We start from the raw sequence: 27,728 nt of genomic DNA on the forward strand, positions 1-27,728 counted from the left end.
TTTAAAAAGTAAGCTCTCCCTGCCTTATATTATTAGTGCCCTTAACTGGTGCTTTTTTCCTGAATGAATCATGAGTCTTAGAGCCCAAGCTAAGCAGCACATGTAGGGTTGCCAGATTTAGTGAATAAAAAATACAGGACACCAATTTAAATTTGAATTTCAGGCCAACAGTTCATATTTGCAATATTTGGACTTCCACTAAAAATATTATTTTTTTATTGATTTGAAATTCAAATTTAACTGGGTGTCTTGTGTTTTCACCTGGCAATCCTACTTTTACTTGCTCCAAATTAAGAAGGTTGGAAACAAAAGTGAAAAATTCCAAGCCATGTCCCCAAATAGTCACATTCCTTTCCCCATCCCCACCTCACAACACTTCCTGGTAACTTTTTCTTCACAGTATTTTACCTGGCACACCTACCAAATGCTGTAAGAATAGAATATTTTCAGCAATGCCAATTAACCTCATAAATCTAAGATCTGTGACAAATTCATGGATGCCATTGAAAGAAATATAGCAAAAGAAATTCCTGATTATTTTTAACATAGCCAATATTCAAAAGCGAATCATTACTGGCACAGCTAATGACTAAAAATCAGGCAAAATTCCATAGTTGATAATAAAACTTAAAGAATTATATAGTTCTAATTACTATTGTCAAACTCTCTTGGATAAGTTAAAACTTCCTCCATGATTCCAGAGTGTATTAATTTTATAAGAATTCCCTAAGCTGTACATTACATATCAAGGACCTAGGTATACCATGCATTTTTGAATAATAATATATTTGAGTAAAAAAACTTTCATTGAATGCACCTAATAGTTTTGAAGAAAGAAACAGTTATAAATCTTAATTATATAAATACTTCATAAAGAACATTGTTAGGTTATGAGAGTTTAGCCATACAAACACACTTGTTAATTATTTGACAGCACAATAAAATTTGTATAAAGCTTATATACAAAAGTAAACAGTTGATCCACAGAACACTTGTCAAACATTGAATTTTCACAAGAAAATTTCTACCCCAGATAGATTTACTTTTTCTTTGTATTAATTTAAAAAATATTTTAAGTAAAAACTAGTGATTCAGTTTTCTTTGGGTGAGCTCTAATGTAAGAAGCTTCATAGTTAAAAAAATAAATCACTATTTGCAAAACCTCACCAACTTCAATTAACTTTTGGATTGAACTTGATACCAGCAAAACAAAGAAAAGCAAGATAATGCATTTATCAGATGCATGAACAATAGAGTAGAGAAGTCATGTTTTTATGTGGCATTTCCACAGCAGGGAGACAATTAACTCTATTTTAAGAGAAAAGCAATGAGCAGAGCTAAGACATAGAAAGACTTGTCCTATGCCACATGCAGTTCAAGAGTAGAGGAACTGCCCTTGAGTAAAATCTCTTGTATCAATAGTTTCGAATGTTAATTTATTTGGGATCTGGACAGTCATTTGCTCCTGAAATGAGAAATGGGCCACTACATATACAGGCAGAGAGGAGCACAAATGTAAAGAACCACTTAGTGGGGAGAAGGAGCCCAGACCTCTCAGAGGACCCGGACTGGCTGTCTAGGGCAAGAAAGGACTGACTGCAAAAATATTTATTGATATGCTTATGGCTCTAGTAGCAGAGTGACACTTGGTGGCACTTAGAAACTAAACTGATAGCAGAGTTAATTTAAGCTGATCTGGAATAAAATCCCACATAATTTAAATTGATTATCACCAAAAAAATAAAGAAGCTTTGCTATCAGTAGCAGGTGTCCAGCCAAGAATGGTGACAAACCACAAGGAATGACAAGTCAATTTACTTGGAACGACCTGACAGAAGTGTCATCCAATGGAGTAAAGAACCATCCTCCAGGATTTCTTAACAAGATGATGACAGGCTTCAAAGACACGCTGACTGGGTGAATGTGTAGACAATAAGAAATAATGTTTCTGCTGTCAAATACTTAAGACACTGCCTGCTGTTTAACAGAATGAAATATTCAAAAGGTACTTCAGATAATTGCATATGCTGTGTGATGTTATCATGACCTTCAAAATCTATCTGTCATAAACATAGTTTTAAAAACCTACAAAATACTTAAACTTTTAAATTTTAAAGTAAACTAAAAGCTACCCGCTGAATCTGGGGTAATAAATAAAATACTCAATTGTCAGGATGACTTTAAGATCAACTGCTTTGTAACTACCACATGAGGAAAGAACTGCACTTGTACTTCATGTCAACACATATTTTTGAGGTACCTACTATGTGTAAGCCATTGTGATGAAAATTTTGGCTTCTTTTTCTCATCCTGACAAATACATTTCACTTAGGGCCTCAGTTTTCTTTAATTGCTAGTAGTTGTATGAAGTGCTGTGTACATGATTCTTGAGGCTTAAGAAGGAAATCAGTGGGAGGGTGTGCCGTGTCTGATTTAGTGACATCTTACCCATGCATTGGTGGGAAAGAGTGGTGGCATGTAGATGTAAATATAGATGTAATTTTGATCTTTCAGTTTCATTTTGTATTAGGTGAAATTTGTACTAGTAATAAACCTATTAGCTCTGTAGCCAGCCTCTGGCCCTCTGTGATATAGGAAATAGTGACCTTCTCAGGTAAGAGGCAAAGAGTTCTCTGCTTGACTAGTAGGACAAATTAACAGAGGACATAAGAGACTGCAATTATAAAACAGTACCAAGTTCTTACGGAGGCCATCATATCTGGGCACTTAAGAGAATTATTTTGGTTTTGAAAAAACAGGTTTGCTGTTTATATGAAAAGAAGAATAAAATTAAAGCATCTACCAAATTGTATTTAGGGAGGTGTGAGCAAAACAAGTTTTCCAAAGAGCTTAGTGTACTGAAATCTACCTTGACAACAGTGTCCCCATATAGGAAGCTTAGACTTGTAGGTCAATGTGAGACCTGTCCATCTTGACTGGATTCTCTTTTAATTAACCTGGACAGAAGAGATATGCCACCATTGCATTTGTTACATTCAAAGCTATGGAGTTAAGCTGTCCAGTGGTTTGAGAGAGTCCTCAATTGAGGATGAAGAAAGCACTCATCACTTATTCACCTAAAACAAAGACTTAACTTAATCATTCTATGTTGTTGCCATATTGAAATGTGAATACTGATATTCACACTTCAAATTTCAATCTAATTTTGAAAAGCAAGCCCTTAACATACTTCAATAATTATACATATTACTCATTAATTAGGGTATAATGACAACACCGACATTCATTTCGTAGCTACTCTATCTTTCACCCTTTGTCCATAAGGTCATAAATATTGGTACCTGTGTACCTGCCAGAGGGCAACATATTTTCTATTATATAAATCCAGAAACTTAACAGAGCCTCTGCAGCTATATCCAAATTATTATCTGTGGCAGAGCAAGAAGGCCCCACATTGTTTGACATTCTTCCCATGAGATGTGGAGTCTGTGTCCCTTCCCCATGATGTTAGTTGGGGTTTGTGACTGCTTTACTAATAATACAATATGTAATAGCAATACTGTGCCAGTTGCACTGGGCGCAGATCTTAAAAGACTGGAAGCTTCTATTTCCTGGCCCTTTAAACATTCTCTCTTGTACACCGGGGCCACTATGTATAAGGTCTATTTACCCTATAGGGAGCTCCAGAGATGTGGAGAAGCCTGAAGGGTGAAACACCGAGTACAAGGAGAGACACCAAGGAGCACCATGAAGCCTCATGTAGGATTGAGTCAAAAGGCCATCCTGAAATGCATCCTCAATCCAACCATCCCAGCTGATACCATGTGCATCAGAGGTGAACCACCTATTCTAACCCTTTTGGACTTCCTAACAGTAAGATCATGAGCAAAATTCTTGTGTGTTTTAGGTCACTAAATTTTGGGATAGTTGGTTAAGAAGCAATAAGTAAATAAAACAACATCAACCTCCAACAGTGGATGTCACCTTATGCCATCCACAAAATAATGTAATCCAGGGGTCAACAGAAGTTTGTGTTTCAAAATCTAGGTAAGATAGGCTTGAAGCCCTAAAACCATGATATACTGTGGAAATTCAAGGCCTTTTAAAAAATATCTGCAAATTCTTGGCAGGTTTATATTTTTACCTTGGCCTTTAAGTTTCTATGCTTTCTTGTGCTATAGCTCTTATATAATCATCATACAACAATGAGAAATTCAACTTCCTCTTCAATTTTCACAAAAATATCATTTCACATCAGGAAATGTGAAATGGTCAGGAAAAAAAGTGTCCTTTTTTTCTTTCTTCCTTCCCTCCCTTCCTCCTTCCCTTCCTGCCCCCTCCTTCTCCCTCTTTCTCCCTCTCTCTTTCCCTCCTTTACTTTCTCTTCTCTTTCCTTCTGAAAAACAAATGACGGAGTTATATAATTTCAAATAAAATGTCAGCCTCACCATCCACAAAATGCCTCTCGGTTCTTCCATTCATGAGGGCATTTCATTGAGTATTAACCTCAGCCTCTTCTTTTTTCTGGTTTCTCGCCAATGTAACTTTCCCCTTTACCGTTTCTCCCATCTCTGTCTATTTCAAATGGAAAATAAAATTCTGTCCTTTGCTCATACAGAATGGTTTCCCACATCCTCTGGATGCTGGAGGCAGTTGAAATCTATTCTTTCATATCTTTATTATCTCAAGAGGGCTTGTCAAGAATTTTCCCATGGAAAAATATTTCTATATAATAATATTAGATAATATTTCACCCGCCTTGTTCTACTTCAGAAGTTTTCCTTTGCATCTTAAATCACTCATTAGCTCAGCGATTCTCAAACTTTCACATGCATCAGAACACAGATGGCTGGACCCTGCCTCCAGAGTTCCTGGGTCAGCAGCCCTGGGGTGGGGCCTGAGAATTTGCATTTCTAACAAATTCCCAGGTGATGCTAATACTGCTGGTCTGGACACTATGCTATGAAAATCACTGGTTGAAATTCCACCTATGGATTCCATGTTAAAATGCCTGGATTAGAGTAGAGGTTACCAGTTGATTTTGGAATAAGCAGAAAGAACAAAGTGTCTGGGTCTTCTGCCAAATCCTAATATGATTTGAACAGTTTCTTTTAAGAGAGTTAGAAATACTTCCTTAGCTTTATTTTACTACTTACACCTTTCAGGACTATATTTAGTTCCATTTCTTAACTATGTTGAAATGGAAATACAAAAATGCTGTGAAATTAGTTTCGGTGAATATTAGTTTAGAACCCTTTTGCTCATGAAAGAAATTTGGTCAAGATCCTATTGAAAATTATGTTTTCATGACAGCCAACTCTATGACATTTCTGAGTACAGAAATCAGAATTCATCCCCTTTGTCATTGGCTTGTAGCATGACCTCACTTTCTCCATATCTAAGGGGACCAATAGTAGTACTTGGTTTTGCTTATGTGGATTAATCTACAGCAATTCTTAAAGCAGACTATCTCCTTTCACTTGGCAAAGGTTTTCTTCATTTGTCACCATTTAGGATACCAACACTGAGAAGCTGTATAGCTTGGCAGTTGAGCATAGGGGCTTTGAAGTCAACTGTCCAAGTTCATAATACTGGTTCCAATAACCCTGTAATTTTGGCTTAATTAGTTAACCTGAGCCTCACTTTCTTCATCAGTAAAAGATGGGAAATAATATGCATTTTCCGCTCACATTTCACTGTCCAGAGCAAGTTCCATGGCTCCACTTAACTTCAAGGGAATGAATAAGGGTAACCTTACCATGAATTCAGAAAAAACAGAACTAGAAATATTTGGTGATGAGCTCTAATGATGATCATAATGGGTTAGGCAGTATAAAAGTAAATTGTGTTAGAGTTGTGTTTGAAATCAGAGCAAATGAGTCTCACGTATGAACTCTAGTACATGAATTTTATGGTGTTTATTCAACTTTTGCTTATTTACCAATTCTTTTCTGTGTTTCAAAGAGTTGGTAGGTGGGATCTCCAAATAAGTGGGATTATAGTATATACTTATTAAATATTCTAAATATTTAACATATATAGTACATGTATATGTTCATTAAATATGTTGATTTAACTAAACACATTCTGATACCTATAGAAGAAAATTTATTGTAAGTGTAGAATTATGATTGGTTTATTTCTGTTACATAACTTTCAAGAACTGCTTAGTTACTAATTTTAATCATTTCAATGTCCTTAGGGTGAAAGAAATAGCCTGTTTCTTTTTTAAAAATTTTTTTAATTAAGTTTTTTATTCATTTATTTTTTTTTCTATCTGTTCTCTCCTTTGTTTTTCTTTTTCTTTTATTTTTTTTTCTTTTATTATTTGGTTTTTCAATTACAGTTGTCTCATTTTTCCCCCATTGCTCCCCCCCACCCAGCCCACCCCTTCTCCCGCAATCATATCCCTCCCCATTGTCCATGTCCATGAGTCATCCATACACGTTCCTTGACTAGACCCTTCCCTTACTTATCCCCCTTCCCACCCACCCCCAGTGACTACTATTCTGCTCTTTGTTCTATTTAGTTTGTTTGTTTGTGTTGCTCTTTAGTTTCCTGTATTAGGTGATATCATATGGTATTTTGCTTTCTTTGCCTGGCTTATGTCACTAAGCATAATTCTCTCTAGTTCCATCCATGTTGTCGCAAATGGCAGGAGTTCTTCTGAAGAAGTTGTATGAGATAGTAATTCTTCTAATTTTGGTAATCTGTCATAAAAGATCTCTGCCATTAATACTTAAATTAAAATGTTTTTTTGATTAATTCTTAGTGTAATCCAATTTGATTCTATACATATGCATACTGGACTGTAAATTATTGTTGTTTCAAAATAAGTATTCCTTGCTTACAACTGTATTACTCCCCACTTTATGTTTTAAAGTGAGGTTGTTTTTCTTAATCGTGTAGGTTATTAAATGTATTAATGTTTCTCAAATGCTTTCCTAATGAACTCCTTGCTTACTTGTTTTTGGTGTTAATATGAACAAAGGGGAACATACTATTCTTTTGGACTAACTGAGCAACTTGGATTGGTTATTGCTGTTTCTAAAATAACTATAATATGTACCAATGGTGTTTCAAATCTATAACTTATATACTTGGGACTATAAGTAGTCTGATTTCACTTAATGCTATACTTCTAAGTAGCATGTTGAGTATTTATATATCTCTCCCCTCATGATTTTTGCATATTCAACAAAGCTACCCTGGCTGATGATTTGGGGGAGAGAACCATTGTCTATTTGCATTGGTTATGCAGAAATGCCATGGAGAACTTTATGGTTTTGCTGGGAGCTCCCATTGGAGTGAAAAAAGTATGGAGGGACCAGGCCTAATTTGGGGGACTGTCAAACTGACTGGGGCCACAGGGTCAGCTGGTTGCTGTGGAAGAAAGGGAAGCCCAAAGGTAAGAATAAAGGGAAACTTCTGATCTGTGTGGCTCAAGGTTGGTGGCTACAGGGATCAGATTAGATCTGAGGGAATAAATCACTGAACAGCACCAATGCAGTTGTGGTAGATCATGGGCCAATTGTTCAATCAAGAAATACTTATGGAGGACTTCATTTGTGCCAAGCACTCTGCACACAGTCTTTTTCTTAATGGAACTTCTGTTTCAACAGTAGAGACAAGCAATAAACGTGCGAAGTCAACTGGAAAAATGGTGGAGGAGATAATGAGGATGGGGTGGGGTTGGGAGATGGCAGGCAAGTTGACTTGGGATGGCCTCTCTGACATGTTATCTAAGCTGAGATCTTGAAAATCAAAAGGAATCAACGAGGCCAAGGGGCAGAGAGAAGGTATTTTGGGCAGGAGATGAAATTGCCTCAAAGGGCAATGGGAGTGAGGCAGAAAAGACCTGAGATGAGGTGGGAACACTGGGCAGAGGCCAGGCCATCCAGGAACTTGTAGCCAATGAAGGATTTTATTATAGTCAATGGAAAGATGCTGAGGGGTTTTAGGCAAGAAACTGGTATGATTGGTTAGCTTTCCAATCACTTCAGCCTTGGAAGCCCTGTATGTACTCCTCCTCAATTATACTCCACCCCAGAGGTGACCACCACCCCCACTTTTGAGGCATTCATTCCTTTTGTATGTAATGCAGTTTTGCCTGTTATTGAACTTATGTAAACAGATCTCCATTAGTTGTAGAACATGACTGACTGTTGTGTGGAGGATGGATTAAAGGCAGGTAAGGGTGTATATAGGAGAGAGAATCTTGGTTGTGCTAGGACAGTGGCAGAGGAGACAGAAATCTGTGGAGACAATGTACATGTTCTGGACAAAAGGGTTCCACATGCGGAGAAAAGGATCAGAATAACAGAAGTGCTCAGCCTTTGTCTTCATTTTTGTGACACTCAGACAACTGTATTGCTCAAGACCCTGGACATCCAAGTACCTGGCCTGGCCCCATTCTTTGCAGGGCTGCACTCTGGCAATCTCAGACTGTGCCCACCCTCCTGGGGAGAAAACCTATGAGTCCCTTGAAACATGTCCACCTAGACTATGTTTCAGGAACCTGGGATCGCTCAGAATAAGTCCAAGTACCCCAGAATTTCCAGGGACTCCACATGCCCCAAGCCCACTGTCAGGACCTGAATGGGCTTTTCCCCAAGATTTGGCCTCCTCTGGGTATATCTCTGGGTGGGATTGTTTTGGGGGCTGTGGCCAGACTCTGGGATGTGCAGGCAGAAGTTCACATATGTGCAAACTGAGCACAGTGCAGAGAGCGGGCGGGGAGTGGGGAGAAGGGAGGCAGGTAGTTCCAATCTCTTCTAATCTCTTCCGAGACTTGGTTCCAGCTAGGTTGTATCCTGGATGTGGTTTACCACCTTTGAAAGTAGCACTCTCTTTCAGATCCCTGTACTAAGACACCATTGGGAGCCTGAGTTTCCAGATACTTAATGGAGGCCACTTTCTTACTTAGTTGACTGTAAACTTGGGTTTCCCAGGCCAGTGTTTTACCAGAGAAGCAGGCAGGCTCCGGCATGGCCACTGCACTGTAGAATGCTGTTCTCTTTCTCACACCGTGGGGCATCCATGTGAACCAACTGACTTGGGTTCAGCGTTTACTTCTGACAAGACTAAATTAAAGACTGAGTTGCTGGAGCACAATATAGATCCAGGCTGCTACTGCTAGAATCTGTATGGTAGAACCAAAAGCATTAGGGCTGAAAGGAACAACTTCCTTACTGACAAGTTAGTAATTTTCAGAGGAGGCAGACAACACATTTCCAAGAGGGCTTTATTCAGCTTGAGCTTTTAGATAAATTGTCATCACTGTCTCATGAATCAGAAGCATGCTCTCCTGGTGTAGAAAACAGGCCCTTTACTCTGGCTCTCCTCCCACTTCCATCATGGCTAGCCAATAGCTTCAGTGATAAATGAAGTCTTGCAATTGATAAGACATTCCCCAGAAGACATCTTGCAGCACAATTTGCACAACATGGTCCACTGAAACAGACATAACTGAGCTTGAATCCTGGCTCTGCCCCTAGCTGTGCAATACAAGCTACAAAAATTCTCTCACAAAGTTTCTAAAGCTTTCTGAGCTCCACTTTGCTCATTTGTCAAATGGCAATAATATTGTCTACTCTAGTCTGTTTAGGTGAAGGTTAAGTTATATATGACTAAACACAGTGCCTGACATATGATAAACATTTAATACATGTAGCATTTTAAAAAATATCAAAGAATACCAACAACAGGAGAAGAAAAAATAAGAATGTAAATTAATAAAAAACATTTTTAAAAACAATTAAGCCAGAACAAGTTACTGTGGGGACTATGCTAGTTACTCCAAACAACTGCTGGGTTTGGGAACTCTTGCCCAGGATCCCAAAGCACATTCCTTAGACCATGGCACTGGCTCCAAATCATTTGAGGGTAGATTTGATTTTGTTAAACCACCAAATATCACTTATTAAGAAATAAAATGAAAATATAATCAATTTTTTTTATTAAAAAAGCAAGGTATGGCTATAAAGTACTGAAATTAATTTTCTCTCTATAATTGTCAAACTGATCATGTTCCTCTTCTGCTGAAAATTCTCCAGTGATTCTCCATAACAACAGAATCAACTTTAACACAAGTGACCTTGTTGATCTGGTCCCTGCTACCTCATGCCATGCCTGTCCCCCTGTTTGCCCTTTGCTCCCTGTACTGAGATGCTGGGACTGCCCTGAAGAGCATGCTACCTCAGCCTTCCCTGCTTCTGCCTACCACCCTCCTTCTGCCTGGAGTGCTCCTGTACTGGTTTTTCAGAACTGTAGAGCTCACTGCCAATTGTCTCTAAGAAGTTATCTTCTCTACAAAGCAGTATTGACTAAACTCTCTGATTTAGATGCTCCTCTTCTGAGCTTTTCAACTTCATACCTACTTGTCTCCTAAAGCTCATAAACCCCGATGGGAACAACACTTTCACTTATCTCTATCCTCTGTTAGACTGAAATTACTGGGAGTATTGTATGATGGCTAGTGAAGTAGACATATTCTCTACTCCATGTAGTTTTGGTAAGGATTAAGTGAGTTTTTGGCACTTAGCAGGTGATCCACTCATTACATTATGATTATTTCTTATAAACCTCACAGTTTCCATTAGAGTGTTTTGCAAATATTTAAACAATGCTAGTATTATTAGAATACATACACTGTTGACTATTTTTGTAAGGAAGCACCACTTGTTCATATGCATAAATTCTTTGTTGTTGTTAAGAAATTATCTTACTGGTAAAAAACAATATATGATAAATGAAGTAGTAGTGGATTATAACCAAAAATATAAAATAAATATATATCAGTTCATACTGAGATAAAAATTGCAGAATAAATAAATGGTAGAAAAGATAAATATCCTGTATAGAAGACTACTTGATACTATATGTAGCTACTTCTCCCTCAAGGAGGTTCAGCACAACTGTCCACTCCTTAGGTGTTGCTGTGCCTAGTGAATTCCTTCCAAAGAGTACAGTATGGAAGGCGGGGTGGGAGTGAGTTTACAGCAGGAAGTAAGTTTACAACATTACCTCGGCCAGGTGATCAAGGTCACCACCAACAACACTAAGTCATACTGAAAGTGTACATCCTTTCTCAGTCTAATCCTGAGAAAAACATCAGACAAATCTTAAGAGGTATGTTTTACAAAATACCTAACCAATACTTCTCAAAAATGTAGTAAAGTATTCTAGATTGGGTTCTGTAACAGAAAAATAATACTAGGTAAACATTAAGAAATCTGAAGAAAATATGGACTTTAATACTAATGTATCAATATTAGCTTATTAATGATAACAAATGTACATACAACTGTAATATGTGAATAATTAGAGAAACTGGTGTAGGGTACATGGGAACTCTCTGTACTATCTTCCCAATTTTTCTGTGAATGTAGTATTATCCTAAAAAACAAAAGATAAATATTTACTTATATGTATATATATATATAAAATGTATCTGGCTGATTCCCAATACAGGTGCTCCCACTTCTCACAAAATACCTAAATGAAAACCCAGAAACCATCACTAAAACTGATAACCCACTACTAGATCCTGGGAAGAATTTTCACCAATTTTAAGGCAGTTGCAGCTCGGTTGAGAAAAATAACTGGCAGCTTAACTGTTTTACCCCATGAAATACATAAGCAGTCCTCCTGGCATGAAAAAAGACAAGCGGGCATTTTTTCTAATGCAGTACTCTTGGTCTGAAAGAAGAAAGACAGGGGGGCATTGCTCCTTTCTCAGATGTCACTAAGAGACTCAGGACCTGTGTTAACCAGGAAATTAATCAGTTGACCTTCTACTGAATGACAGCTGTTTTTGAAATATTAGCTTTCATCGTGGGGGATAGAGTCGCTACAAATAAAGCACTGAATGATGGGGGATGTTATAACACAAGTAACAATTATTATTGGCAATTTATGAGCACTGTGCTAAAGACTTCATTGGCCTTATTTCATGTCATCCTCATAACAATTAACACAAGGTTGGGAAGTAAGAAAAATGAAACTGACTTGCCAAGTGATACATAGGTAGAAAGTGGCAGAGCTAGAATTAAAATCCTAACAGTCTAATTTTAAGATCACACTTTTAAACATTTCACTGTACTTCATAAAAAATCCTAGTAGCCGTGTATGCTGAGACTTGAGATTCTTATTGTTCTTTAATTGTGATCTTTATTTGAACTTTATTGTACTTGATTCATTCACTCGATTAATATTTTTTTGCCTGTCTAATGGGTATCAGTTCCTCTGCTGGCACTGGGCACATAGTAGTGAACCAGACACACAGACACATTCTTATACATAAGGGATTCAGAGTCCTCTGGCTTGGGGAAAGAATACACCATTTCGTTTCAGCCCAGCAAAAGCACACTAGACCCACGCCTACGTGCTAGGTACCAAGAATCAGCCTAGGAACTAACATCAGTTTGCTCCCATTTGTTTATCTAATAAAAGGGCTTCTGTAGTACAAAAGTGGACAGCAAGAAAGGCTCAAAGCCAATTACAAAGCCTTGCCACCTGGTAAACACTGAAGTCCAAGGGAAAGGAGGCACCATCCTGAAAACTCAAAGAATGTACCTCAGATAATCATTGCATGTGAGGGCCATACCTTTCAGAAATCTTATGCCTAGTGTCTTTAACAAAACACAAGAAGAAAGAGCCTCATTGAAACTGGAGCAGGAAACCATATGGGTGAATACATTTAGATGACATTTTAAAACAAACATATGAAACAATGAGATACCAAAGCTCAACTCTCACTTCTTCAGGGAAGGCTCTCCTGGATGTATCTGTAGCAGTCCCCTGTTTCTAACCACTCTTTACTAAAACATCCTGCTTTGTTTCTTTTAGAACACACTTGTTTACTTTTTATTGCCCGTTTTTTCCCACTAGAATATGAGGCCCATGAGAATATGAATTCTCTGTTCACTGCTCAACTCTTCAGTACCCAGAACAGCATTTACTACAAAGTAGCTCAACAAATATTTATTCAATGATTGAATCCACAGACAACAATATATAAGTGGATATGGATTAACATAATGGAAAAATTGCAGGGGAACCCCAATTATAACAGCAGAATTTAAATTGACATTGGAGTAAATAAAGATATATATTATTTAAATGCAAGCACTCAGGATCAATAAATCAATGGAAAAGAATAGACAGGCCCCAAATAGAGTGATACTTATGTAACCATTTGTTTTTCAACAAAGTACAGAAGTTATCTAATGAAGAAAAAACATTTTCTGTAGTTTACAAATAAAAAATAAACCTCAACTGATACTATACACAGGAATTACTGAGATGGATCACACAGTGAAATGTAAAAGCTAAAACCATGAAGCTTTTAGAGGAAAACATAGGAAACTATATTCTTGAGTTGTGGATAGGCAAAGGTCTCTTAGATCACCGAAAGCAATAACCCTAAAACTTTTTAAATGATATATTAGACTTCAACAAAACTAAAAACATCTTCCCATCAAAAGACACCATTAAGAAAACGAATAAGCAAGATCTATATTTGGAGAAAATATTCACAATACGTACACCTTACCAAACACTAGTACCCAGGATATGGAAAGAATTCCTACTTACCCAATAATAAAAAGGTAAGCAATCCAATTAAAAGTGGCAAAAAATTTTTACAGTTCACAAAAGAAGATATATGAGTGGCAAATAAGTATATAAAAAGTATATAAAGTTATCAGTTATCAGGGAAATGAACATTAAAACCACAATAAAGGATCATCAAATACCTACCAGAATGGCTAAAATTAAAAACAATGACAGCACCAAATATTGGTGAGACTGTGAAGCAATTAAAACTTTAATAGTTACTCAGTAGGAAAGTGCTATATAGTATGATTACATTGAAAAAAGAAATATATATATATATGGCAGTTTCTTGTAAAACTGACCTTTGGACTCAGTTATTCTAATACTAGATATTAGTTAAAGAGAAATAAAAGCATATGTTAGAAAAATATTTGTACAAAAATATTTATAGCATCTTTATTCATATAGTTCTGAAGTGGAAAGATCAATGGGTTGGTCAATAAGAGGATGAATAAACAAACTGTGGTAGAGTCCTACAATTGAATACCACTCAGTATTTAAAAAGAAAAAACATACAATATATACCCAACATAGATGAACCTCAAATGCATTATGCTAGTTAAAAAAGTCTTATAAAAAAGTACATATTGTATGATTTAATTTATGGGAACTTATAAACAAATAAAACTAATCTCTGGTGGAAAAACCAGAACAGTAGCTGTCTCTGGGGATTGTAGAGGAAAGGCATGGGGGAACTTCCCAGGTGATGATATATCAAGATACATTTCCTATTGAGAAGTAATAAAATTGTTTTAAGCTAATAAGTTTTGTGGTGGTTTGGTAGGCAAGATTAAACTACCAAAACAAAATCTATGTCTAAATAGGTATTAGAAATATAATTCTATTAATACAGAAAAATATAAATAGTTTTTCTTGAAAAAGTAACTGCATTGTGTAAAGTAATTATTTACTAATGATAATGTAATTAAAATCCTTGTAATATATGAACAAAAACTAGCAAAATGCAGGTTAGCACATACTCAATTTATTTTCTTACTTAGCAAGGATATAAATGATACTGGTTCATTTTTGTCTTTACTAATTAGAAAAATATTGATTAAAGAATATTTTTGCAAAAAAGATAAGCATGATAAATAACTCATTTCACTGGAGTAAAAAAAAATCAAATAAACATTAATTTCAAACTAAGTAGATTTCAAGGTAAAAAGCAATCAAATCTTTTTTAAAAGAGTATTTTAAAATCTGTAAAAGAAAATTTTCAGTCATGAATCTGTTTTTGCAAATAATATAGAATTACAAAATGTATAAAGCAAGAAATATTAACCATTTGAGAAGAGAGATTGATAATAACAGACTATAACTATGTTCAAATTCCCTACTGACAAAATACCATGAAATTACACAAAAAAAGTAATGTTAATACATCCATATCAATAACTTGTAGAAAGTAAAAAAGAATTGGCCAGAAGTTTCCACTTCCAGATAGGATGAAGAGGATCTTAAAAGAGATAAAACAAAATTCATACTTCATTTTAAAGCTGTCAACGAGTAAGTGTTGAACATCAAGAAATCCAAGTGAACTAAATTCTAGTCAGGGGAAGTCTTTTATAGATGACTAAAGAGCAGTGGCTGCTTTCATACCTGGGAACAACTGCTTACACGTGGATGTAAAATGAGCCTCTAGTGACCGCTGAAAGGAAGAAAACTAGTCAAGTTCTGAATGACAGTGTGGGCTGGCCACAGTGCAAAAGTAAATCTCTCAGCTTGAAATTTCTCCTCTATGGGAAGTTTGTCATCAGAGTGTTAGTGAGTGCAGAGCTAGAAAATATAGTAGAAATCTTATTTTCTTATACATTAGTTTGGGTTTAGGCCTTGCAGGAGTTGAATCTGAAAGTGAACTGAAATGAACTTTCAAGCTGGAAATCAAATTCCTCAATGTAGGTTGGGTCATTGGGATTGAGTTGAAGGTCACAAGGAGATATTCATAATATCGTTTAAAACCAGAAATGAACTGCAAGTAATGAAAGCTCTAGCCTATCTCTAGCAAAGCACTGTGGATGGGTGAATTCATGTGATTAGCTTCTTCTTCTAGCTGCCTGATATTTAAAAAATCACACACTGTTTCTATGAAAAACAGGACACAACAAAAAATTATTATTTAACCCAAACAGTATCTAACAAAAACTTAATCTGCTTTTTCTTCTACACAAGATGTTTGATATGCAATAAATATTTAAGAAGACATGCAAAGACACAGAAAAATGTGACCCTTAGTCAAGAGAGGAAACAATCAATATAGGCAGATTCATCAATGTACCTGATGTTCAAATGAAAAACCAGAGATATAAAATAAGTTGCGAAGACTTGTATGTTACCACTTTTGAGAAAAAATTAGGCATAATTAATAGTAGTTGAGAAGTTTTAGTAGAGGTATGAAAGCTTATAAAAGAACCATGTCTAAATATCTAGGACCAATACATACAATATTAATATGACATAATACAATAAAATATCAGAAATAAATTAGACTTTCTAGATGACTAGACCAAAGAAATAAATCACAAAACTCTAAGAAAGTTCAAAAGAAAATCCCAAATTGAAATATAAAGGGAAAAAAAATGAAAAAAATTACAGAATGTTAGAAATGTGTAGACCAATGCCACAATTCAATGCATGTTTAACTAGGCCCAGAAAGAGAGGAAGAAAATAGGGGAAAATAAATATCTGAAGAGATATTAGCCAACCGTTTTCTGAAATTAATAGTCATCAACCTTTTGATCAAAGAAACTCAAAAAACTTCAAGCAGAAGTAATAGAAAGAAATACATGTCCAGGCACATCATAGTCAAATGACTGCAAAAGAAAATGTTAAAGACAGTGATAAATACACATTACATTTAGGAGAACGACAAGAATGATGGCAGATTTTTCATTAGTAACATTGGAAGCCAAAAGACAGTGGCATCTTAAAAGGACTGAATGATAAGAAAAATTATCAGCTTTTCTACTGAGTAAGCACCATTGTAGTTTCCTCTCTTGTAGCCATCATGTCTAAGTCAGAGCCGAACAGCTACGCAAGCTCTTATCAGAGGTTTAAGCTTCGAAACAACAGATGAAAGTCTGAGGAGCCATCTTGAACAATGGGGAACTCTCACAGACTGTGTGGTGATGAGAGGGCCAAACATCAAGCACTCCAGAGGCTTTGGGTTTGCCACATACACCATTGTGGTGGAAGTGGATGAACCCAAAAATGCAAGGCCACACAAGGTGGATGGAAGAGTTGTGGAAGCAAAAAGGGCTGTCTCAATATTGTCAAAGACCTGGTGCCCACTTAACTGTGAAAAAGATTTTTGTCAGTGGTATTAAAGAAGACACTGAAGAACATCACCTAAGAGATTATTTTGAACAGAATGGGAAATTTGAAGTGATTGAAATCATGACAACTGAGGCAGTGGCAAAAAGAGAGGCTTTGCTTTTGTAGCCTTTGATTACCATGACTCTCTAAACAAGATTATCATACTGTAAATGGCCATGACTGTGAAGTAAGGAAAGCCCTATCTAAGGAAGAGATGGCTAATGCTTCATCCAGCCAAAGAGGTCAAAGTGGTTCTGAAAACTTTGAAGGTGGTCATGGAGGTGGTTTTGGTGGGAATGACAACTTTGGTCATGGAGGAAACTTCAGTCATTGAGGTGGCTTTGGTGGCAGCCATAGTGGTAGTGGATATGGTGGCAGTAGGGATAGCTATAATGGATTTGGTAGTGATGGAAGCAATTTTGGAGATGGTGGAAGCTACAATGATTTTAGCAATTACAACAATCAATCTTCAAATTTTGGAGCCATGAAAGGAGGGAACTTTGGTTGCAGAAGCTCTGGCCCCAGTGGTGGTGGAGGCCAATACTTTGCCAACCCATGAAACCCAGGTGTCTGTGGTGGTTCCTGCAGCAGTAGGAGCTATGGAAGTGGCAGAAGGTTTTAATTATTGCCAGGAAACAAGGCTTAGCAGGAGAGGAGAGCCAGAGAAGTGACAGGGAAGCTACAGGTTACAACAGATTTGTGACCTCAGCCAAGCTCGGTGGTGGCGGGGCCCAGCTGCTACAAAGAACATGTTTTAGATATTCATCATGTGAATGGGAAAAACCTCGAGGACTGTATTTGTGACTAACTGTATAACAACAGGTCATTTTAGTTTCTGTTCCATGGAAGTGTAAAGGGATTTTAATGCAGGTTTTTTGTTTTTTTTTTTGGACTCATGTGTTGATTGTTAAATGTAATAGTCTGATCATGATGCTGAATAAATGTGTCTTTTAAGAAAAATTATCAACCCAAATAAAAAGGTGGTTAGCCTAAGCAGTAAGTTACTAGTAATTTTTATTTTGTCTAAATACTTCTTATATCTAGTGTATAATAATAATACATAGTTGTTATATCTTAAAACATTAAAAAACAAATAATATCATATTTGGGCCATAGTAAATATAAAAAACTTATAAGAAAAACAATATGACTAATCTTTACCTACATTATCAGACCTATAATGGATTGGTACTATGCTTTGACTAGTCTTTGTAAAATATTCATGGCTAAAAATCAACCAACACAACATAGATTTTATGTGACAATAGCCCTTCATAAAGAGGTTAAAAGTAGGAAACAATCATATCTGTTGGTGCCAGATCAGGAAACAGTAATGGAAAAGGTGAAATTTGAGGTTTGTTAGAAGATTCTTTAAGCAAATGGAGAAAAGACCCAGAGTGGGAATTTCAGGATATTTTTTGAGAAACAAAATAATAGAGATTTTTTTTCCCTAAGGGGAAAAGTGAAAGCTGAGGTTAAAAATAATTAATTTGCAGCCAATGGGAAGGCACTGGATGGTTTAATATTCACAAATCAATAAACATAATACACCACATAAACAAAATGAAAGACAAAAAATTACATGATCATATCAACAGATGCTGAAAAAGCATTTGATAAAGTACATGATATTAAATAATGAATGGGTTAAAAATGACATCAAGAAAAAATAAAAAAATTCTGGAAACAAATGATAATGAACACACAACAGCCCAAAACCTATGGGACACAGTGAAAGCAGTCCTAAGAGGGAAGTTCATAGCAATACAGGCCTAGCTAAAAAGGATAGAAGAATCTCAAATAAAAAATCTAGCCCTGCAGCTACAAGAACTAGAGGAACAACAACAAAGCCCAGAGTGAGTTCAAGGAAGGAAATCATCAAGATCAGAGCAGAATTAAATGACATCGAGACTAAACAAACAATTCAAAAGATTAACAAAAGCAGGAGCTGGTTCTTTGAAAAGATAAACAAAATTGGCAAGTCTTTAGCCAGGCTCATCAAGAAAAAAAGAGAGAGGACCCAAATAAACAAAATCAGAAATGAAAGAGGAGAAATCACAACCCATATCACAGAAATACAAAGGACTGTAAGAAATTACTACAAACAACTTTGTGGCAAGAAATCTGACAACCTAGATGAAATGAACAAATTTCAGAAAACATATGATCTTCCAAAACTGAATCAAGAAGAAGTAGAAAGTCTGAATAGACCAATAATAACTAGTGATATTGAAGCAGTAATCAAAAAACTCCTGGCACACAAAAGCCCTGGACCAGATGGCTTCACAGGCAAATTTTACAAGACATTTAAGGAAGAACTAATACCTACCATTCTCAAACTATTCCAAAAAATCTAAGAAGAGGGAAGAATCCAAAACTCTTTCTATGAAGCCAGTATTACCCTAATTCCAAAACCAGGTCAAGACACAACAAAGAAAAAAAACTACAGGCCAATATCACTGATGAACATAGATGCTAAAATCCTCAACAAAATATTGGCAAACTGGATCCAGCAACACATGAAAAAGATCATACACCATGCTCAAGTGCGATTCATTCCAGGGGTGCAGGGATGGTTTAATATTCACAAATCAATAAACGTAAACACCACATAAACAAAATGAAAGACAAAAATCACATGCTAATATCAATAGGTGCTGAAAAAGCACTTGATAAAGTACAACAACCATTTATGGTGAAGACAGTCAGCAAAATGGGAATAGAGGGAGCATACCTAAACATAATAAAGGCCATATACAAGAAAACTGAAGCCAACATCATACTTAATGGGCAAATATTGAAAGCATTCCCCCTGAGATCAGGAACAAGAAAAGGATGTCCACTCTCTCCACTCCTATTCAACATAGTCTTGGAAGTTCTAGCCACAGCAATCAGACAAGAAAAAGAAATAAGAGGCATCCAAATTAGGAAAGAGGAAGTAAAACTGTAATTATTTGCAGATGACATGATAGTGTACATATAAAACCCTACAGACTCCATGAGAAAACTACTCAACCTAATAAATGAATTTGGCAAAATAGCAGGGTACAAAGTCAATATTCAGAAATCGAAGGCATTTCTTTATACTAACTATAAAATATCAGATATAGAAACTATAAAAAAAATCCCATTTACTATAGCAACAAGAAAAATAAAGTACCTCGGAATAAACTTAACCAAGGAGGTAAAAGACCTGTACTCAGAAAACTACATAACATTGAAGAAAGAAATTAAGGAAGATACAAATAAATGGAAGCATATACCATGTTCATGGGTGGGAAGAATCAACATCATTAAAATGTCCATACTACCCAAAGCAATTTATAGATTCAACGCAATACCTATTAAAATACCAGTGACATATTTCACAGACCTAGAACAAATACTTCAAAAATTTATATGGAACCAAAAAGACCCTGACTAGCCACAGAAATCTTGAGGAAGAAGAACACAGCAGGAGGAATCACAATACCTGACATCAAACTATACTGCAAAGCCACTGTAATCAAAACAGTCTGGTACTGGCATAAGAACAGACATATAGATCAATGGAACAGAATAGAGTGCCCAGAAATAAATCCAGGTCTATATGGTCAACTAATATTTGACAAAGGGGGAAAGAACATAAAATGGAGTGAAAGGAGCCTCTTCAACAAAAGTTGCTGGGAGAACTGGACAGGGACATGCAAAAAAATGAAACTAGACCACCAACTTACACCATACACCAGAATAAACTCAAGATGGATATAAGACTTAAATGTAAGCCATGACACCATAAAAGTCCTAGAGGAAAATATAGGCAGGAAAATTTCAGATATCCCATGTAGCAATATTTTCGCCAATATATCTCCTAAGGCAAGGGAAATAAAAGAGAGAATAAACAAATGGGACTACATCAAACTAAAGAGTTTCTGCTCAGCAAAAGAAAACATAAGCAAGATGAAAAGGGAACCAATCATACTGGAAAACATATTTGACAATGATACCTCAGATAAGGGATTGATCTCCAAAATATATAAAGAACTTATATGTCTCAGCACCAAGAAGACAGACAACCCAATTTAAAATGGGCAAAGGACCTGAACAAACACTTTTCTGAAGAGGACATACAAGACGGTCCATAAGCATATGAAAGAATGCTCAAGATCACTAACCATCAGAGAGATGCAAATAAAAACCACAATGAGATACCACTTTACACCAGTCAGAATGGCCATCATCAACAAATCAACAAACAACAAGTGCTGGCGAGGATGTGGAGAAACGGGAACCCTAGTGCACTGTTGGTGGGAATGCAGACTGGTGCAGCCACTATGGAAAACAGTATGGACTTCCCTCAAAAAACTAAACATGGAACTGCCTTTTAAACCAGTAATTCCATTGCTAGGATTATATCTGAAGAATCCTGAAACTCCAACTCAAAAGAATTTATGCACTTCTATGTTCATAGCAGCACTATTTACAATAGCCAACTGCTGGAAACAGCCCAAGTGCCCATCTGTAGATGAGTGGACAAAAACTTGTGGTACATTTACACAATGCAATACTATGCAGCAGGAAGAAAGAAGAAACTCTTACCATTTGCGACAACATGGATGGAACTAGAGAGAATTAGGGTTAGCAAAATAAGCCGGGCAACTAAAGGCAAATACCATATGATATCACCTAATACAAGAAACTAATGTACAACACAAACAAACAAGCAAAATTGAATCAGAGGCATGTAAACAAGGAGCAAACTAACAGTTACCAGGGGAGAGAGGGGAAGGGAGAGAAGGGGGGTAAGTAGGGGAAGGGTCTAGTCAAGGACCTAGTACAAATGACCCATGGACATGGACAACAGGGTGGGATTAACTGTGGGGGAAGGGGTGGGCTGGGTAGTGGGGGAGCAATGAGGGAAAAAGTGGGACAATTGTAACAGAAAAACAATAAATAAGTAAAAACAAAAGCACCTGGAATTTTCAGAGAACAGCTTCTAAAGTGTTTTTGTTTTTAAATTAACTTAAAATGTAGTAGTGGCTACAGTGGGGAACTAATTCCCACATTAACCATTTCAAAACAGAAATTCATTTGGGTTTCCTTTTATCCTTTCAAAAAAATTTAAAAAGGAAGATTTTAGGTAATTCAACATGTTTTTAGTATGGAAAAATTTACAAGTGGAAAGAATTCTATTTCTGCTGGTGTGCTGCATTTGGCTTTGCAATTAACCTATATTTTTTGTACCTACAAATAAACATGGCTTTTCTAAGGGCCAACATTCATCATTTAAACATGGTCTGACAGTAACTTGGCCTGCAAAAAATAATTTTGGTAGAAAACAGGACATTTAAACAGGACTTTTTCTATCTGAGCTTATAGTTGAGACCAACAGTGCTACATTCTAAGGGGAGATGCTACGCTGTGCAGGCCTTCTCTGCAAGACCTGGAAAGAAGGTGTCCCAAACTCGTTCTGCACCTACAAGTTAAGGTACTTGTTGCCCATTTTCTCATTGTGTAAAAAAAATGGTAAGACTTCATGAAAGAGAGCATTTTGGGAGTTTCTTAGGAATTCTTAAGGATTCCTTCCAGAGAAGCATTTGTAGAATCTAACATCTGTTTCCCAGAGTGTGGTGTGGGAACTGGTATTTGATTCACACCTAAATATTCTAAAAGCTAGTGGGCGGAAGGAGAGAGCTGTTTTGAGGAGGACCTGCATTTGTTTTATCTAGTGGTCGAAGACACAAATTTTCCCATAAGCCAAATGGACTCATGAAAGATATCCAGGCTTAAATGACTCTAACCATAGACACAACACCAGTGTCTATCAACAGATAAATAGATAAACAAAATGTGGTATATACTTAAATGGAATATTATTCAGCCTTAAAAAGAAAAGAGATCCTGAAACATACTATAATATGGATAGACCTTGAAGACATTATGCTAAGTGAAATACGCTACAAAAGAACACATAAATCACAAAAGGGCAAATACCATATGATTCTACTTGCAGTATCTCCCCACCCCTTATTCATGAGGAATATGTTTCAAAGTCCCCAGCGGATGCCTGAAACCATAGATAGTATCAAATCTTATAAACTATGTTTTTTTTTCCTATACATAAATACACACCTATGACAAATTTTAGTTTATAAATTAGGCACAGTAAGATATTAACAACAATAACTAATGATACAACAGAACAATTATAAGAATATAGTGTAATAAAAGTTATGTGAATGTGGTCTCTCTCAGGAAACTTGCCAGTCAGGAGGGGCAAACCCACATCGGAAACTGCCAACGAGAGTCCAGCTCTGGTTCTCTGAAGAATTTGCAAAAGCAACTCGTGATAAAAAGCAAATGTTGGTGTCTGACACAAAGGGCCTTGAAAGCAGGTTAGGATGGCATCAGATATGAAAGACTTTGCCCTTTCGTCCTTCCTCTCTCTTATTCCTTACTCCTGTCTTGAGGGAGGAGGTGAAATGAGAAAGATAAAGAAGCCCACTCTGACCCTCTCCTGATCATAGCTTCTAAATCCAGTCAAGGGGAATCTTGGAGACCATTTAACACCTAAGTGTATCAGGAGAGCCATGGAATCTAGCAGAAAGTTCATCCAAGAGTGGGAAAGAACACCATTTTTTGTTTTGTTGCACTGTGGAGCAGGGGAAAGCGAAGGGGAAAATGGGACAACTAGAATAGAAAAACAATAAAAAATAAATTTTAAAAAAAGTGGGGAAGAATGACTCAACAGAGTAGGGTAAAAGAAGAGGGGTGAGAAAGAATGAAGTGACATTCTGTTAGCACCCTATGAGTAGCTCTTTCGAAAGATTCTTTCCTTGGAGCTTAGGAGATTCTTCATGGGAGAACCATCTCTTTCACTTCTCTCCTTCTTCCTTACTGTTAGGAAGCTAGGTAGGCCCCATAATCACCACCCAAGGAAATACCCCAGGGGACATGGTATGTGGGAAGAGACTCCTCCAAAAATAAATAAATAAAAGCAATTTTATACTCATGGCCTGTAAAGGGGGATGGGAATACAGAGATGATTGCATGCAAGTCTCTGGCCCACCAAAGTGGCTGCCAGCATCTCCATCATACCCAGGCTTTTCACTTTTGGAATATTGACATGGCAGACCAAAATAATTATTTGTGGCTGCATGCATTCATTTATTTACTTAGTACACTTTCATTGAATATCATGATATTTAAAACACCAAAAGGAATAAAGGATAGATATGATCATATACTTTAATGAACATATGTTCCAGCAGAGGAGAGCATACAGATTCACAATTAACTGCAATATAAGGCAAAGAGAGAAACAAGTAACCACAAGATCAAAAGCTTTAGAGAAAAGATAACATTTAAATCAAGCTTTGAATGATGGGATAATTTTGAGAGGAGACGCCATAACTGAAATAGAGAATAACTAAAGTGGGGAGAGTGTGAAAGTGAAGGTCAGATGGCAGAGAAGCAGGTGGCTGGTATGCAGACTAAGATGTAATTGAGTCTGTAAGTAGCATAGAATACTCTGAGAAGGAAAATGAAAGCCAGGGGTAGGAAGATAGTTTGGTATAAGATTTCCAAGGGTTTCAAAGGCCAGAAAGTTTGTAGTCTGATAGGTAATGGGGGGGTAATTCAAGGTCTATGAGTGGCTGAGTGATGCAATCTAAATTATGGTTTAGGGAGAACAAACAGAAGGCTATTAAAAGCACTCAGTCAAGAGGAAATGAAGCCCTTAAGTAGGATCATTGCTGTGGCAATTGGAAAGGAAAATGGATGGGAGAGGCTTTAGGGAGGTAGAATAAATGGGGCTTGGCTCTCGATTGCATGTGCCCTGTCCACACCCTCTCTTTGACCCTCATTCCTTCCCTCTTCTGATCGTAAAGGTGTATAACGTGTCCCTTAATACACTGACTTATATTTCCTGGAAAATTTCTCATCAGTATTAGGTAAGGCTTTATTTGCAATATCTATGGAAGACACTCCAAAGGTCAATTCTTGATGTTCAAAAATGAAGAAGTAATATTCTACATCTACACTTGCACTGAATATTTTCTGTATTCAGGACTTACAGGTAAAGTCCTCCCCCTTTTATTGTTGAGCCTTACTTTCATAAAATGTGAACATACATTAATATATTTCTTATTGAAGCTCTTGGTTGCTCATGTAGAATGGAAATCAGGATCATAAAATTAAAGTTATTAAAATGATAGTAGGTCCCTCTCTTTGTTCCAATATTTAGCTTTAAGAGCATCTCTGCTCTCTATAAGCCTTATAATATTAATTTTATAAAGTTAGAAAAAAGAACTTTAACCATAGAATTACATAACTAAATTATGAGAAATTAAGAATAGCATCTATCAAGATAATTGTGTTTATAATTCAGTTGTTAAACAAATTCAGGTAATGTATTAGTCACTTCACTTTTTAAAGACCAGATGGCTAGAAAATATTTTGTGCACTTAGACTATTATTTTTCACCATTTGTGGATTAAGCTAAAATGAGCTGAAGTAGCCATTATGTGGCAACAGGGAAGGGCCCTCCAGTGTGGTAAGGCTTCTCTGGAAGACCAGCTGCCATTGGAGATATGCAGCATTAGAAGACCTGCATGGCTATTTTTTGATATGGGAAACTTTGTATTTGCATGACCTGGACTTTTCTGCAGAAACACATAGGATAACATGGGCCACGGACAACAGGTTTGCACTGAGTACACAGTAGTGAGCAATGTGTGCTGGGCATAGCAGCTGTGGTCCCAAGGCCACTGGGATGTTCAATGGTGCAAAACAGGGTGTGTCAAGGAACTAGGAAATGGGGGTCTGTTTTCAGCTCAAATGTCAAGCAGGAAATGAGCTTCCAGGTAAAAGGGACAAAACATTACACCTCATCCACAGTCTCTCAGTCTGCACAGTTTTATAGCAAATCTTGGGCTGAGCAGACAGAACAATGCAAATAAAAAATAGCAAGTGCTCTGGTTAATAGAACAGCTAACTTTTATTGGGTACTAACTGTAACTAAACACTTAGCTGCATTATTTTATTTAACTGTTAAAACAGTCTTTTTATCATACCCATTCAGCATATGAAAAACCTGGGATTGAGTGGTTAAGTAGCTTGACCAAAATCAACAGTACTAAAGCAGGATTCAGTCCTAACTAGATTTATCAGACCAATGTCAAAGGCAAGGCTTTAAATCTTGTCCCTACACTGCCTTTGCTTGGATAAAGCCAGCAGCCTCTTTCTGTGGGGGATGTCGAGGTGCCAAGCAAGGTACACAGTGAACATGTACTTCTAGTGAGTTCTGAACATTTTGATGAGCATTTAGAGATTATAAGCCTTCCCAGAGAATTTATCTGGAGAATATTTACTTCCAGATGATGTGCCAAGGGGGATATTTTAATTTAAGATGCCTAAGGGAAAGAATTTTTAAAACACAGAAGAGAATGTTTGCTGTCTCTGAAGAGTCTCGTGAACATACAAGAAGAAATGTATTCATATTAACTCTCCAGACCATGAAGGCTTCTTGGGTGGTTATTGTCACTGGGGACCAAGGGGTGTATTATTTCCCTTCACTCTTGTTTCCAACTGAAAAAAAGAGACTGCAGTAAGATCATAGGAATGAAAAAGCTACCTTTAGACACAGATCTTCTTGAGTAAGATCGAGTAGAATAAAAACTGAAAAAATAAGCAAAAATGAGACATACAAGAAGAAGAACCTGGACAGACCCAAGAGGGTTGTCTGAGTCCTTTGCAGGGGGGGCGGGGGCATGTGGTTCAGAGGGTATGGTATAAGGACAGTGTTGCATGTGGTTCTATCCCCTCTGGCTTGATCTCTCTCTCTCTCTCTCTCTCTCTCTCTCTCTCTCTCTCTCTCTCTCTCTCTCTCTCTTTCTCTCTCTTTCCCTCTCTTTCTAATTCCCTCTCTCCTTCCCTCCCTCAATCTCTTTCTCAGCTCTGTTGTTGTTATTATCTTACCTTTTAAAAATTTGCTGGACCATTTATATTCCTACAAAGTAGCTTAACTACCTTAGTGGACTAGGCTGGTTATAAACACATAGAAGTAAGCAACATACTTTTAATAGAAATATTTACATTAATGTTACATTATTAATATTCACATATAATATTTATAAATACATACATTTAAAATATATATATTCATTCAGAAGTTAATGTATACTGTAGTATCCGTAGGTCTCATTCCAGAGTTTGGGTTTAGCATTAAAATCTTCACATATATCACCTCATTTAAATCTCACAAGTGAGTAGGTGACAGAGCTAAGATGTGAAAATAGTTCTGTACACAGACCTTAACACTCTACTCGTGATTCCTATCGGTTGCTTACATGTTTACAGTTCATCTATATATTAGTTCATTCTGCAGATATTGTTTGTATTCTTTATTGCAAGCATGTTACATAAAACAAAGCAGGACTAGCTCAGAGAAAGAGAAACACACACACACGCACACACACACAAAACCAAAAACTTTCTTCATTATTTCCTTCCCTCCCTCTACCCACAAACCACTTAATAAAAGCAACAATTAAAAAAAAAAAACACTCGATAAATACTTCCTTTGTGCTAAACACCCTGTTTGGCCTGGAAATAAAATTGCAAAAAAGATAAAAATTCCTCCACTTCTGGAGTTCATAAGATAGGAGGAAAAAAAGTATGTGCATAGATAAGTATAATTAAATTATGTAGATAGATAAGTATAATTTTATGTCTTATAAATTTCAAATCAGAGTACTGCAGGTACTGTTGACTCACCTCCTTGTCCTCTACCTTGGTTTTCTCTTTCTCCCAGCATCTTACTGGGAACACAGTATGTATGTCTTATATCATAGTGA

At 36.6% G+C, this 27,728-nt stretch overlaps 1 protein-coding gene across 1 annotated transcript in view; it reads right to left on the reverse strand.

Annotated features, from left to right (window-relative positions):
- PDE11A (phosphodiesterase 11A) overlaps window positions 1-27,728 on the reverse strand; it is a 356,500-nt gene that overhangs the window by 150,597 nt on the left and 178,175 nt on the right. The gene's annotated exons all lie outside the window — the stretch shown is intronic.

This window comes from Furipterus horrens, unplaced genomic scaffold (genome assembly GCF_987537825.1).
Source record: "Furipterus horrens unplaced genomic scaffold, mFurHor1.1.pri manual_scaffold_1, whole genome shotgun sequence".
Taxonomy (NCBI): Eukaryota; Metazoa; Chordata; class Mammalia; order Chiroptera; family Furipteridae; genus Furipterus; species Furipterus horrens.